Here is a 15569-nt window from a genome sequence, read left to right as displayed (position 1 = left end):
TAAAATGATAAATTATTACTTGGAGTAGTAATGATCACTTAAATTATCAAATAATTTTAACACTAAGGCAACATTTCATTTTTTTTTCTTAATAGATGGGGCTTAATTAAACTTAATTAATAATAAAAAAGAATATGAAACAAATAATTTTGATTATAAATTATCACTTGAAATGTCAAGAAATTTTGAATGCAACATGATATTTATACATGTGTTAGACAATGTGATACATGAAATATCAACGTCAAACATTCGTTGTACTAGTTAACCGCTTCATTTGTTGTGAAATAAGCTAAGTAACTGTTTCATACTTAGTTGTTTTTGGAGTGGAAGCAACTAACTGCTTAATTCTTTGCTTAACAATTTGGCTAAATGTTTCATTGTTAGCTATTTTCTTGAACGCAAGCAGTTAACCATTTGATTCCTTGTTAAATTAGTCGACTAACCACTTAATTGTTGAGTGTTTCCGGAGTGGAAGCGATAAACTGCTTAATTCTTCGTTAAATCTATTGGCTAGTCGTTTCATTGTTGGGTGTCTCTGGAGTGGAAGTGGTTAACCACTAGATTCATTGTTAAATAAGTTGGCTAGCCAACTTCGTGATTATATGCACTATTACTTTGTCTTCCTCACCCATTTTCAATTTTTCTCTTTATTCAAGACATGGAACAATTCAAGTGAAACAGGCAACAAGTGAGGTCAAACATATAACATGAAATTTATATTTAAAAAGGTCATGTAAAATATGCAACATCTGATGTCAAACATGCAACAGATGAGGTTAAACATGAGAACCACATCAACGTGCAAAAATTAAAAATTCACTTGAAAGATGCAACGACGGAAGTCAAACATGCAACACGAACGTGAAACATGAAACAAGTGGAACAATTTTCATTTTTTGGCTTTATTCAAGATATGCAACAACCCATGTGAAACATGTAACAAATGAGGTCAAACATGTAACATGAAATTTACATGTAAGAGGGTCACATAAAACATGGAACATATGGGGTCAAACATGCAACAGATGGGGTTAAACTTGAGAACGACATCAACATGCAACAGTTAATGTGAAAGATACAACATGAAGATCAAACATGTAACACAGACGTGAAACATGAAACAGCCGGGAAAATTTTCATTTCTGGCTTTATTCAAACATGCGAAAATCCACATGAAACATGCAACAAGTGAGATCAAACATGCAACATGAAATTTACATGTAAAAAAGTCAGGTAAAACTTGCAACACCAAAGGTCAAACATGCAACAGATGAGGTTAAAGATGAGAAACATGCAATAGTTCACGTGAAAGATGCAACAATGGAGGTATACAAACGTGAAACGAGTGGGAAATTTTTTATTTTTTGGCTTTATTCATGACATGCAACAATCCGCGTGAAACATGCAAGAAGTGAGGTCAAACATACAACATGAAATTTACGTGTAAAAAGGTCACGTAAAACATGCGACAGTTGAGGTCAAACATGCAACACATAAAGTTAAACATGAGAACCACGTCAACATGCAACAGTTCACATAAAAGATGCAATAACGGAGATCAAACATGCAACGCGGACGTGAAACATAAAATTGGTGGGATAATTTTTATTTTTTGGCTTTATTTAAGACATGCAACAATCCACATGAAACATGTAACAAGTGAGGACAAACATGTAATATATGAGGTTAAACATGAAAACCATGTCAACATGCAGCAGGTCACGTGAAAGATGTAAGAATGGGGGTCAAACATGCAATAAGGACGTCAAACATAAAACGGGCGGGAAAAAAAACTTTTTGGGTTATTTAGAATAACAAAGTTGAGAAAAATAACAAAACATCTAGAAAATTTTGATGTTAAATATGACACATCACATATAATATATGAAACAAACATTTTTAATTTATTATATAAATTTTTTCTTGATTTTGACAATATTATATCTTTCTTTTATTTTCTATTTATTTTTTACTATTAATATTTTTTCTATAATTTCTAAATTAATATGTTATTTTATTTAATTTTTGCCAAATGGTAGCCAAAGACAACTTTTGAGAGCTCGACACTATACCGGCTCCTTGTATAAAACTCTGTTCTAAACATATCATGAAGGGATTCATTTATGTGGTATGTTTTTTTTTATGCTTTCACTTCACCTAAATTCATCTTGTCTATCCGTTACAAAAATTGCATATGTGATACTTCATCACCGGATCATATTATAGCTAAGGAAGGACCACGGTTCATTGGCTACACTCAAGTGTAGCGGAGTATTTGGATTCAAGAGTCAAGACTATCCGAAGGTTGTTCAAGCTGCAAGGCTCACTACTAGAAAAATGGGCTTTACTGACACCAATTTAGTGTCAGTAATAACTTTTACTGACACTTGTTAATTGTGTCAGTAATGCTCCAGCTAGAACACACTGACACTAATTTTTGGTGTCAGCGTTTTTCGTGTCAGTAATTCGTGTTACTCTAGTATCACCAAAATAATGACACTATGGCGTTAGTACTTAATGATACTATTTACGTGTCAGTAATTCATGTCACTATAGTATCACTAAAATAATGATACGAAGTGTAAACATTTAATGATACTATTTACATATCAATATTTAAAATTGAGTCAGTATTTAGTGATGTTATGCTGCTTTTGGTTAGTAATATATTTTTATTTTAATTATATTTTTCCAGTTTGTTTTACAATTAAAAAAAATAAATATATTAAATATATCAAATCTCCCAACACAATTCACATAATAAATATCCCAAATACATCACTTAAATTAACATAATTCAACTACATCATTGTTTGGAAAAAAAAAGAACATAAGTATCAAATTAAGTTTTCGACAAGTTTTAAGCAACAAAGTACTAAATTCAATTTCAACGAACATTAACCAACAATAATAAGCACAAGAATATCCTGAATATCCATACGTGGCTTCATTTTTTTCCCCCACCTACAAGCACATAAAATCAATTAGAACACCACAAAAAATAAGTCTTAGAGATTTGGAAGCAAAAGTGGTCCTAAATTACTCATATATTACCTCGCGATTGTAGGTTTTAATTAACTTGGCAACTTATGTAGCCTATTGATCACGAAGTTGCGAGAGCTCTTTCATCGAGTACTCATCAATTCCCTTGAACTTTAATTTCCAAACAAGAAGTTATTCGCCAAAAGTTAAATTGTAAACTTCTTAATTATCATTCATTTAAATATATTCGTGTGATAACAATTCAAAACACTTTATGCACTTGAAATGAACTCCAATAATGTTACTCTTCTATCCAAAATTATACAGGCAAACACTAAATATCTTGAAAACCATGCTAATAAGAAAAATTTTTCAACGAGTGTTGATCTACATGATTATATAGTGATGTTTGAAGCCGAAGCAACTTGTGAACACCAACACTAACCACTTTAATGCAAATGTGGATGTAGATATAAAACCTCAATAGGTATATCTTCATCAAAGTGAAGTAAAAGCAACAATATTGTAACATGTTGCCACTAATAACAACTTTGCAACAAACCCATTAAAACATAAACGAGTGATGAGCAGTAGAAGATGGACAGGTAAAAGTAGATATTTAGAAGGTTTATAATTAAGCACTTATAATAGTAATTTGAACAAAATCCTAAAATTGAAACAAAAGAAGCTTTGAAAGCAAAACAGAAGATGAACAAGCAAGAAGGGCCCTAATGGTTTTTTATTAAGTCAAGCTAATTCATAAGTGAAGTAACTAATAAAAATTAAGACTTAAAATAAAATAAAAAGTCTTCATATTGTTTAATCATCATATAAATTTTTTTTAATGTTTAAAGTATATGTATAGAGAGAGAACACTCAATTTTACAACCTACTTATGAATTAAAATTTATCCACAAAAAAGCAAAAAAACACAAAGCTAAAGTTTTAATTAAAAACATAGTGGTACTATCTGTAAACTATGCTGCCTGAGTGGAGTTAGAGACTGCAAATACTAGTTTTACTAATAAAGATTACCTTCAGTTCCATCTAATTCTATTATTCTACTAAAATCAATGCTACCAAATACAAGCCAACCTTCAACTATAATCTTGTAATGTGCCATTTCACATTAAAAAGTCTCTAATTCTCTTATTACAGGCAAAAACTATAACAAAAATTATAAAATTACAATGGTCCCAATCAAGTTATTTCTAAACAACTCATTTTGCCAATTGTAACTCGGCATTAAACAAAATAAAGAGCCCTGAAAAAAGACAAAAGGCCAATCAAGGGCATGTTGTTTTACTTTTAGTTTTCCTTTTTCCACAATATTTCAAAAGCTTAACGTCTCATACAACTTTCTTTAAATTTGTAGGAACTCATAGAGGTGATAAGTTGTTTATGTGAATTTACCCAGTGCAGCTTGATGATTCATTTATGTTCACAATCATACCTGGATATTCTGCAATTGATGATCTGTACATGAGGCCATAGACAAGCTGTTGTTTGCTTCCACGTCCTCAGCAATAATACTTGGGTTATGAACCTACAAAAGATACAAACAATCAAATATTTGATATCAGCTCTGATGTAGCCATAGTACTACAAAAACAATCGTTAATTACATAAAAGATTTCTAAATCTAACAGAGGCACTCTAGCATTATAAATATAAATTATAAAATAAATCTTTTATAGTCATTTAACGACTGAATTACTAATTTACAAATGCATTTAAGTTAATGGAATCTCACAATTTTTATATTGCCTTCTTCCACAACACTTCAAAAGTTTGTCGACTCATGCAACTTGTAATAAGACAAAAAGAAAGCAAACTAAAAAGTAAAAGAGAGACAATTGATGCAAAGTTGTATTTCAACATATAAAAGAATGTACAAAAGAGGGGTTATATAGTTAGTGAGCCCCTACATTAAATGAATGCCTTGATTCATATAATAGCCTAGGATCAAGTAGCATATGGCTAGAATTAGCCAAGGGACAACAAATTAATCCTAGACTCGAGCATAATTGCCATGCCGTCATATATTCTAACACAAGTTTATTTAAATTTGTAGGAGGTAATAGAGGTGATGAGTTGCTTACATGAATTCCCCCAGTGCAGCTTGATATTTACAATTATATTCACAATCATACCTGGGAATTTCACAGTTGGTGATCAGCAGCTGGGGCAATAGGAGAGGCAAAGCCTGATGAATTGGAAACTCCCCCAGCATATATAATATTAAATGCAGCAACAATTATAGCAAAGACTAGTGAGAAAACATATGCATCAAAGCTGTTTTTGACACCCAATTCTGCCAGAATAAAATTAGCAAGCGTAACAACTAATTGAACCACAGAGAAAGAAATTTCCGCAGTCCTAACTAGTTGCATCTGCCTATGTACTCTAGTTGCAGTTCTGGTTCTTCCCATGATATAAGTATACATACTCGTAGCAAAACCAAATGCTGACAATAGAAATGCAGCAAGAAGAATTATTCTCTTCATTTTTCCCAAGGTAGATTGCCAATTTTTCTGTTACTGTTATCTCCTACCATTTTTGTAATCTCTAATAATTCCCCTAACAACATAAGTTTATAATATTACACTTATTTTCAAATACACTTTTATTCATATTTATTATAGATTAAATAAATCACATGAATCATTTGATTTTTATTGCCTGATCGAATTGAACCGAACTGCCATAATACAGCTCAATTAGATTCAGTTTGGATTGAACCAAGTCAAATGCTCACCCCAATCAAGACCATGTTATTCTACTGTTCGTTTTCATTTCAACTTGGGAAGAACCAAATAGAAAAAAGGGAAACAACCATTTAACTCTCCTCCCTGTTTGAAATTTCAATGGCGTGGGATTCTCTTTGAAATTTCCATTGAAAACTAAAATCAAACATAATTTTCATACCCGACTTCATAGCAATCCAAATCTAGTTGAATTAAGTACACATAGACAAATGTATAGCTTATGTGTGTACATATTTGTTAATATTACAAAAGGGTTCATGAGTCCCTCTCACTCTACAATAGGCAACTACAACTGCAACCCACTCCTTTTTTCTTTATTACATTACAATACCCACCAGGACCATCTCCACCTACTTGCCTCTACTGCCGCCAGATGCCTAATGCTACTGCATTTACCCTCCACTTCACTTTTTTGTTCATGACTTTTATTTGCCCATCATGCCATTTTCAATTAAGCCCATTTTTCAATTTAAAGTCATCATGGATAACCTAGATATTTCTATTAAGAGATGCTAATAACATGTCGATAATCAAAGACTCATTGCAACAATAATTCTAGTACATGTTCAAGAGCAATACTTCATCAAAATCAGTATAGTTAATGTGTGCGGTAAGTAAATTCTATCACGTCGCATGTATAAGTAATAAGTTGGCGATAATGGACAGAAAAATAAAATTTCTTTATAAATATTTCAAAATAAATTTGATCTCGTCAAAATAATAATTATAACAAAATTATCAAAATAAATCTTAATTTGTAATTGTAGTCAATTAGAAATTAAGGAGAGCACAGAAAGAAGACCAATGAAAGAAATAAATTAAAAAAGGCAGAGATTGAGGCAGTCATAAGATTGAGCTTACCTTGAATAGAGATTGAGGCAGTACGGAAGCGACGACGGAGATTGAGGTAGTACAACAGCGACCACAAAGGCTGATATATTATACCAATGATGAATAGCTGAGTATTGATGATGGGTGGAAGCTGTTACGACCTTAGGGTGATGACGACAGTGGATTTATTACCGATGATGACACAAAATCATAAATCACGACAGGGGATTTTGAACTTTCACGACAGGGGATTTTGAACTTTGGTGCACAGGAGATGATGACAGCAAAAGAGACCAGACTTTGGTGCATGGGAGTCGACGGCAGTGGGTAGTCGAGTGACGGCAGTGATAGGAGAGGTTTTGGGTGCGTCGGCGGCGTGGTAGATTTAGGGATTTTGTAAGTTTTCGTTTGTAAGTTTTATTCACTTAGACGAAATGAGGGGAAGAGATCGATTGGGGATTTTGTTTTTTAATTTTTGTTCTTTAATCTTTTAATATAATATTTGGGTCTTAATTCTATCGGTCTGATGGTTTGCGGAACAAACATAAGTATTTTAAATTTTAGAAGTCTTAGGTTCGAGTTCAAAGTTTTACAAATTCTAATTATTTTTTTTAAACTTTTGATACTTTAGTATCAGTGATTTTTAATATTTAATTTACTGACACGTTAGTATCAATAATTTATAATATTTGTTTGTTAAAAGCGGAAAATGGTGCATATGTACATAATTACTGATACTTTTTATAAAGTGTCAGAAACTAAGTGTTAGTAAAGGTCATTTTTTTAGTAGTGGCTGTAGCTTTGCAACTGTATGCGATACTGGCAATATTAATTATATATTTTTCCACATCTATATAATAATAATTATATATTCAAAATAATAATAATAATTAGAATAAGTTGGATTGAATTAATTATATATTTTTCCTCCTGTGGTATAAATTGCATAAGATTGGAATTCTTATACGAAAATATTTTTCTTATTCAAACCAATATAACCATATTTTATCATTAATTTTCTTATATTTCATATTATTTATTTTCTTCAATTATTTTTACTTGTGTGGTATAAATTGCATTGCTGTTTACTCACACTGTAGAGATTAAAAAAAATTTACTTGGAAAAAAAAAAATGAACCCACATGCTAATGTTTGCATTCCAGCCTAGTCAGGTCAATGATCGGACTAATTTATTTTTGTTACTTCAGTTTTTTTAAAACTTTGCGAGAGTTTGACCGATCAATCTGCGAGTGTATTATCCGTAGAGATTGCTATAGGGATACATTTATGTATATGCTAAACTAAATTAAAGAGAACCAATTTAATCGGTTTAATCACATTCGCAAAATAACTAAGAAAAATAAGACAATTATCACAATAATAAATCAGTTTAGTGTCAAACCATATTATTAAACCAATAGCAAATCCTTTCTCGCTTTGACGTAATACACTGACTTTACATTAAAACAAACATTGTCTTGCTGTTGAAAAAAACTTATGTTAAACTATTTAATTAATTAAATTTTGACAAACATGAGAGAGGGATGGCACCGTCCAATTAAATTTAAATTTTCAGTCCCACCATCATTGTCTCTCATGTTTGTCAAATTTAAATTTGAAAATCAGAAAATCTCACCACATCTATATGATGACGGTGCGGGTCCTATGGGATTGTTTCACCTAAGATTTTATCCCCAGGACCTCATTTAATAAAAAAGTCTCGAGCATTCTTAGTCAACGGCAGATTCAGGATTTTGTTTTGATGGAAGCCGTAGTGATTAAACTATAAACTTAACTTTGTTTTGACATAAAATCAGTGTTGTAAAATATTTACAACATTGCAAATATAAGCGTGTGCGTGTAATTGTGTGCGTGTGTGACAATTGATATCTATTCCTGTAGAACCACTCAACCCATATAAAGCATGATAATTGACATAAGAATTCAAGATCAGTCCTCCAAAAGTGTCAAAAACCTTCAAAACCATTTGCCAAACATCCATAGAAGAATAGTTCAACACAAAAATCTCAAAATAGAGTTTGACACAGAACACCATTGGGTAATATATTAAATTGTGACCGACCGCCAAAGGCATTTGTAAGAACATTTTGAATTAAGCAGTGCAGCGATGCAAAAGATTTTGGGCACCTTACACTAACATAAAGTTTGGTTTCGATCTCTGCACTGTCCTATGTTTGTATTCATCAAACCCTTTCTTCAATTCAAATAGCCGTTAACTAAATGAAACATAACTATGTAACCCTGCCACAAAAAGAATTTGGCCTTCCAAAGAACATTTAAATGCCAGATCTTATTCCGATCCCTTGAAGAACTACTAGAATTTTTCGCAACATCCATATTCTCCCAAGCCAAAGACATAAGACACCCTTATTTAACAGTAGAAATGCCATCTTTCGCAAAATGTCGTAACACCTCATTAGCCGTTGGAGTACTAGGCAAATGAATTCAAAAAATGGATTCAACATCCATCGGCACAAAATACTCCGCAACAAAGCATTATTCCTACGATTACTATCCATTGGCACAAGGAGACACTTTTGTATCAAAACGAAGCACTAGAGACTGCGCGAAAATATTTGAGCAGTGGAATCCAATTGCCGTGATAGACATCCACTTGTGAGTTGCGTGACCCACACTTAATATGTCACCAAATACCTCGTTCAAGAACGCCATGCCCTCATAGAAGACTTCAACAGATATAAGAAAAGGGTTATGACCATGCTTTGCGGTAAGAAAAGAACTGTGTTTAAAGTATCGAGCTTTCAGCCCAAAGAATGTTCAAATACCATTCACCAACCTTGCTTAGCCAACATCGCTCTATTTTTCTTTTTTTCTTTTTTTCCCTTTTTCCCCGAAAGGAACACCCCACTATTCAAAGAACAAAAATCTCTGAATCCATTACAAGTCTACAAATCAAAACGACCAAGCAACCAAGCCTACAAAGTGTTGAAGATAATTGTGCAAGCCGAATAGCAATTAGAAAATACCCTTATTCAATTAGAAAATGTTATCAGTAAATTTACGAAGATAATTATTATTATGATTTTTTGTAATTCACATATACTCCTCAACCTAGCTATTTGTTATCAATTCTTTTGAGAAATTAAAATAAAAAATAATATTTAATAAATGTGTTTTTATTGAGTCTTGCTTGATTTCCTGGATGTCAAGAGCGGAAACAATATTGGGCTGCCCTTTGGTCCTTTTTCACTTGGGCTTGCTTATTGGGCCATGTTACTGTTAACCATGCCGGTGATGAAGTTCATATCGAACAATTGCCCCTTGTACTTTGTGCTTTGATGCCAAGGTGCAAAAGGACACGAAAAAAATAAAAATTTATCGTGAATAGAATGACTGAATCATGCTATAATCGTCATTGAAAGAAAATCAAGTTGAATTATTACAAGTGCTATCCACGAATAAGAAATATAATTATGCAGTAACTTGCTTGTATAATAATTTGTTCATAGAGTTTTTGGGCATCGCCGGGGGTTAATTATGAATAAGCTTTTATTTGATTTAGAAGCCGGACCTTTAGATATCGGTTCATATTATAATTCTCAACCTGCAATTTACAAAACAATACTTCCAAAATAATTCAATATTCATCCATCCTCCACAACCGACTTCTCAAGCCAACATACCAAATACCACCCAAAATCATTCTAATGTTAAAATACAATGATTATCCTTAATTACAAAATATAATAAATAAATACAATTCGCAATATCCCAAATATCAAAATAATTAAATCTACGACATCCTGTCACCATCATGTGGCCACAATTTCAAATCTAACTATCGTTACTGGGTCGACTGATGTACCTGCAAATCTCCTGTGGGCGGGGGAAAATATAATAAAAACGGGATGAGTATAAAACTCAGTAAGCTCAATGAGTGGATAGTAATTTTTGACAAATAAATAAATCTATTTAAAATGATTCAATCTTTCTCAAATCAATTTCTCAAATCAATTTCATCAAAATATCATAAGAACTTACATAAACTTATTTAAGTCAAATCAATCACCGAAATACTATATTACATAAATCTGCATAAAATCGATGAAATTATAATACTTATCATATCAAATACTGAATACCAAAAACTATCATCAAACAAGTACCCAGGGGACTAATCTTATCATATCCGGACCTCGACGGACGGGCAATCAAGGAACCATCATGCTCCGGAGCTACAACGGATAGATGGGAAAAAAGCTTATCATATCTGGACCTCAACGGACGGGCAATGACGCACTATCTAGGTAACGTCACGCCCCGGAGCTACATGGATAGATAGGGAAATACTATCTCATATCTCATCATATCTATGCATGCATAATCTAGTCCCCAAAGGACAAAAGCGCCCAAGTACACGGCCCAAAGCCTCTGTGTGTACTCAGACGGGCCCCAAAGGCCTGTATCTCAACTGTCTGTTTCTCATATCTGTATCACTGTATCTCTGTATCTCAATAACTGATCTGTATCCCATATCTGTATCACTGTATCTCAATAACTGATCTGTATCTCATATCTGTATCTCTGTATCTAGAGGGAAGGGTACTGTCTAATGATTTCAAAAACAACATTTATACACATGTACATTAACATATAATCACATCTGAAATCTCATTTTCTTTCTATTCAACATATCTCAAATCTACTCAATTCTAATCTCATGCATTTACTCAAAATCGATAGTAAAATCATTAATCAAACTCATTCTCAATAACAATAAATATCAACACATAAATAAAAATCAATTTTCTAGAAAATCATTAAATCGAAGCATTAAACACTTATTTATCAAAACATACTGCACTGTATCATAAAATCATCATGTACTTTGAAAATAGGTTTTGTATATTCCACTCACAGTGACAATGTCCAGACTCGGTGTCGACAACGTCCGCGGGTTAAATTCTCGTTTGCGAATCCTCCTAATCAAGGAAACGCCATAATCATTCTCCGTAACTTTGAAATACAACCAATTTTATATAATAAATCTCGAAACGAATATCTATCAACAATAAACTATTCCCGCATGCACAAAATTACCGAAATACCCCTACATACCAAAATTACCAAAATGCCCCCAACATCATTATTTTACCAAATTATCCTCAGAATCTTCAATTAACAAATTGTCCTTAATTCAGATCACATAAATAACCACAATGTCAAAAATTACGAAATTACCCTCGGAGCGTAAATTTACCAAAATGTCCTTAACAACTTAAGTTACCGAATTACCCTCGAAATCTCAAATTACCTCACTGCCCTAACTTAAAATTACCAAATTATCCATTGATTCCACAAATTACAGATTCACCCTCAAGTTTATGAATTTACCAAATTGCCCTTGAATTCAATATTACCAAAATACCCTCATATCAAAATTACCAAATTAACCTCAAAATCATAAATTACCAACTTTATCCTCAATTACAGCAATTACCAAAATACCCACAAAATCTGAAATTACAAAATTGCCCTTAGACTGTGAAATTACCAAAATACCCTTGCCGGTCAACGGTCACCGGAATTCATCCGACGGCAACGGGAAGCTCAGAACTGAAATTTCAAGCCACGCTGAGTCCAATGGTGCCGGCGGTGACCTCCCACGCGCGGCAACAGCGGCAAATCGAGCTTCCAAAACCGCGAGCTTCCCAAGTGGTTGATCGCCGGCAATCCGGCCGTTTCGGGTCACGAGGTTGGTCGGAAAATGATGCTGGTGACGTGAGGAGTAGAACCTAGCTGGAAGTGTGCCCAAACTCCGGCGAAATCGATGGCGGGGAAAACGGGTTTTGGCCGCGAGTTTTCGAGCTCAAATCGCCGGCGTTCTAGTCGGTTTCCGGCGACGAGGACAGCTGGGATATAACGGTCGGCTTCCAAGCTTCAGATCGATACCAAGCTCGGCCGGTGAGGTGGCCGGAATCGGGAGATACAATCGTGTCAAGGTCGCGGGTTTCCGGGTCGGATCCGGGTCAATGTCGGGTCAAACTCTTTCTCTCTCTCTCTCTCGTGCCTTCTCTCTCTCATTTCTCTTCAAAAACAGTTTCCCCCCTTTTTCCATATATAAAACCCGACTTTTTCTTCCTCTTCTTTCTTCTTTTTTTTTTTTCCACTTAAGCTTAATACAAATTAAGCTAATACCGGACCCGTGACGAAAAAAAAATCCGACTATCCGAGCGTTTAATCGCGCTCAATTTATATAGGTGAAGGGTCAAAAATAATCGGGTGTGGGGTATTACAGATTAGGATTCTCTCTTAATTTTTTTTTTTCTATCCTAAACTCTCCTAATTTTTCAAATCTAATTAAAAAAAGTTGGCTTAATCGTAAATAAAAAAAAAAAGCTGGCTTGATTATCAACATTAAAATTTAAAACTCAATTTTACCCACTCATTAAAATATGAGTTAAAAAAAAAAGGAACTATGAATAGGAAAAGATCGTTGTTCCTTTTGAAGTCAAGGATTAATCGAGCAAAATTTTGAGACAAACGTTAGTACTAATATAGCAGGGACATTTAAATTTGAACAAACTTTGGTTTGTTGGGTGATTTTGAAGATGAAGAAGAAATAGGCTGCTGATCATTTTCGGAATCCTATAGTAGTAACTCAAAGCCAATGATCTTAATTAAATTTTTAAGAAACAACCATATTTATTAAAATGAGAGATATATATTAAGCTAAAACGAGGATAGTAGGAGCCATTGATCTTTGTACCTCTTCTTGATAATTGAAACACTAAGCCAAAATAACGCTTTAAAGAGCAAAATTTTAGAACCCAAAATTGTTGCATTTGCTCTAAAAGCCTCTCCGGTGACTTGAAGCAAATCCGTATTGATTATTAACCACTCTAGCGGGAAAAATTGTTACATTTTTTCTAGGCATGAAATGGTAGTTTTGTTTAACTCTAAAACATCTCGAGAGTTTGTGTTTATAGAGATGTTTGAATCTTCTTTCTGTACGAAATTTATGTGTAGTGCACTGATTTAAATTTCTATATTATAGAGTTTGTGGAACTCTAAAATATTTATAATCTTCTTTCAAGTAGCATAAAAAGTGGTGTAGTGGTTGATCTTGATGGTACCCGCTTAGTAAAAGACGGCAAATACAATGGCCAATGTGCTTTTCATTGAATGAAGTGATGCTTTTGAAAAGAATTTCAATATTAGGTGTATGTTGAGACCATATAAATATATGTTACTTAGAGGGAGATACAAACTTTTGTTGAGCTCAAATAAGTTGATTTGGTTTTAGGTGAAGACACCTCCTCGGAAATGTATACTTTCTGAAGTTTGAGGAGCTAACTAAGGAACCGGACAATTGAAAAAGTTTCATACCTGCTATGACCATGCCTGGGGTCCCAACCCAACTCAACGATGTCTTAGTTATGGGTATTAAATGTTTATTTTTAAAATTACTATAATTAAAATTTTTTATATTATTAATTAATTTTATTTTATTTTTCTTTCTCTCTCATCATCACCATCGCCTATCATTAGAAGGGTTGAATTTTTCCGTAAGTATGGGAGTAAAATTTTAGATCTTTTAGAAAATATAAAGAAAGGGGTGAATAGAATTATCATTTGTAAAAATGAATTTTACTAACATATGTCATATAATGGGGCAAAAGTTTGATTGTAAGTTCTAGCTTTTCGAGAAGGCCTAAATGAGGAAAGGTCTATAAAAGATTTATGAAGATTTTAATATGTTAAAAAATATTTTCTGCAAAATTAACAGTATCAACTAGAACTAATGTAGGACGTTATTTTAGAAATTTTAAAATTCCAAAATTTTATTATTTTAGGATTTCTATTTTAATTAGAGTCAATTATGGTATTTTATTATTTTTAAACTTTCTATTTTTATTAGAGTCAATTAAGGCATGAGATTTAGTTAACTTAGAAAAAGTATATTTTATTTCCATTATAATTGCGATTTAGTTTCCCTTTTTTTAAGTTAATTTAGGGAAGTGGGTTTCTTCTTTTATAATTTAGTTTCCTCTTTTATAATTTCCTTTGGAATTATCTATCAAAATATCTCTTGTAGAGTTGTTTGGATTAAAACGTCATATAATTTCGCTTTAAGCGTTATTAAAAATCTTATTGAGTCATTAAGATTAAAATGATATCTAATCATGCTTCGATTAAAACGTAACCTAATCGCGTTGGCTTGGTCAAGTATTAGAATGATATTTAGTGTTTTCTATTCTATCAATTCCACTTCCGCTTTGTCTTACCCAATCAATTTTGCTTCCGCTACTCTCGCTCCATCAAGAACTCACAAAATATTATTTATTCAACTTTTCCTAGGATGTTATGGCCGTGGATTGAGCATAAACCAGCCCAACTTGTGGCGAGAACCAGTGTTCAAGCCACAATCATCCTTTTTATTATTTTGGGTTATTCTAATATTCTCGTTGAGATCCCTCGTAATTTCTGCTAATATAATGAATATCTTATTGATTTAAAATGTTGTCACCATTGGTGAAGCATAAAGAAGAAGATCACTTATGAGAACAAAAAAGTTAATTATCAATTAGTGTATGTCAATAAATTCTAAATTAAGATAATTCAAAAGACATCCATATTATAAGAGAGGCCAATGAGGTTACTTTCTTAATTCACTTAGCAACCATATAATTAACTTGAAACTTGAAAGAAAATATTGGGGTACCTTTTAACATTTTTTCTTATTGCAAAACCAGTTATACAAATGCATATTTTACTTTTGTAAGCAAACAATCAAAATTGTTAGTGCAATGATTTGTCTGATAATACCCTTAAAATTGAATTATCCATAGAGTTATATTTTTTTTCATATTGTTTTCAGACTATTATAGTTAAATCACGATGGTCGTTAATGATTTTAAGATTTATTATGAGTGAATTGAAGCAAAGGACACATAAAAAAAATGTTGTAAATATATATCACGAATGAATCATGCTATAAAA

At 32.7% G+C, this 15569-nt stretch overlaps 1 long non-coding RNA gene across 1 annotated transcript; it reads right to left on the bottom strand.

Annotated features, from left to right (window-relative positions):
- Window positions 1-10169: 10169 nt before the first annotated feature.
- On the bottom strand, window positions 10170-12643 carry LOC112098969. Its single transcript, XR_002906007.1, has 3 exons — window positions 12121-12643; window positions 11485-11548; window positions 10170-10442 (listed from the first exon to the last, which is right to left on the bottom strand). It is a non-coding gene; the product is annotated as an uncharacterized LOC112098969 (long non-coding RNA).
- Between the last annotated feature and the right edge of the window lie 2926 nt (window positions 12644-15569).

The sequence above is a fragment of the Citrus clementina genome, unplaced genomic scaffold, assembly GCF_000493195.1.
Source record: "Citrus clementina cultivar Clemenules unplaced genomic scaffold, Citrus_clementina_v1.0 scaffold_4, whole genome shotgun sequence".
Lineage (NCBI taxonomy): Eukaryota > Viridiplantae > Streptophyta > Magnoliopsida > Sapindales > Rutaceae > Citrus > Citrus x clementina.
Note: the sequence above shows the minus strand (reverse complement) of the source record. Positions and strands in the feature narration are given on the sequence as shown.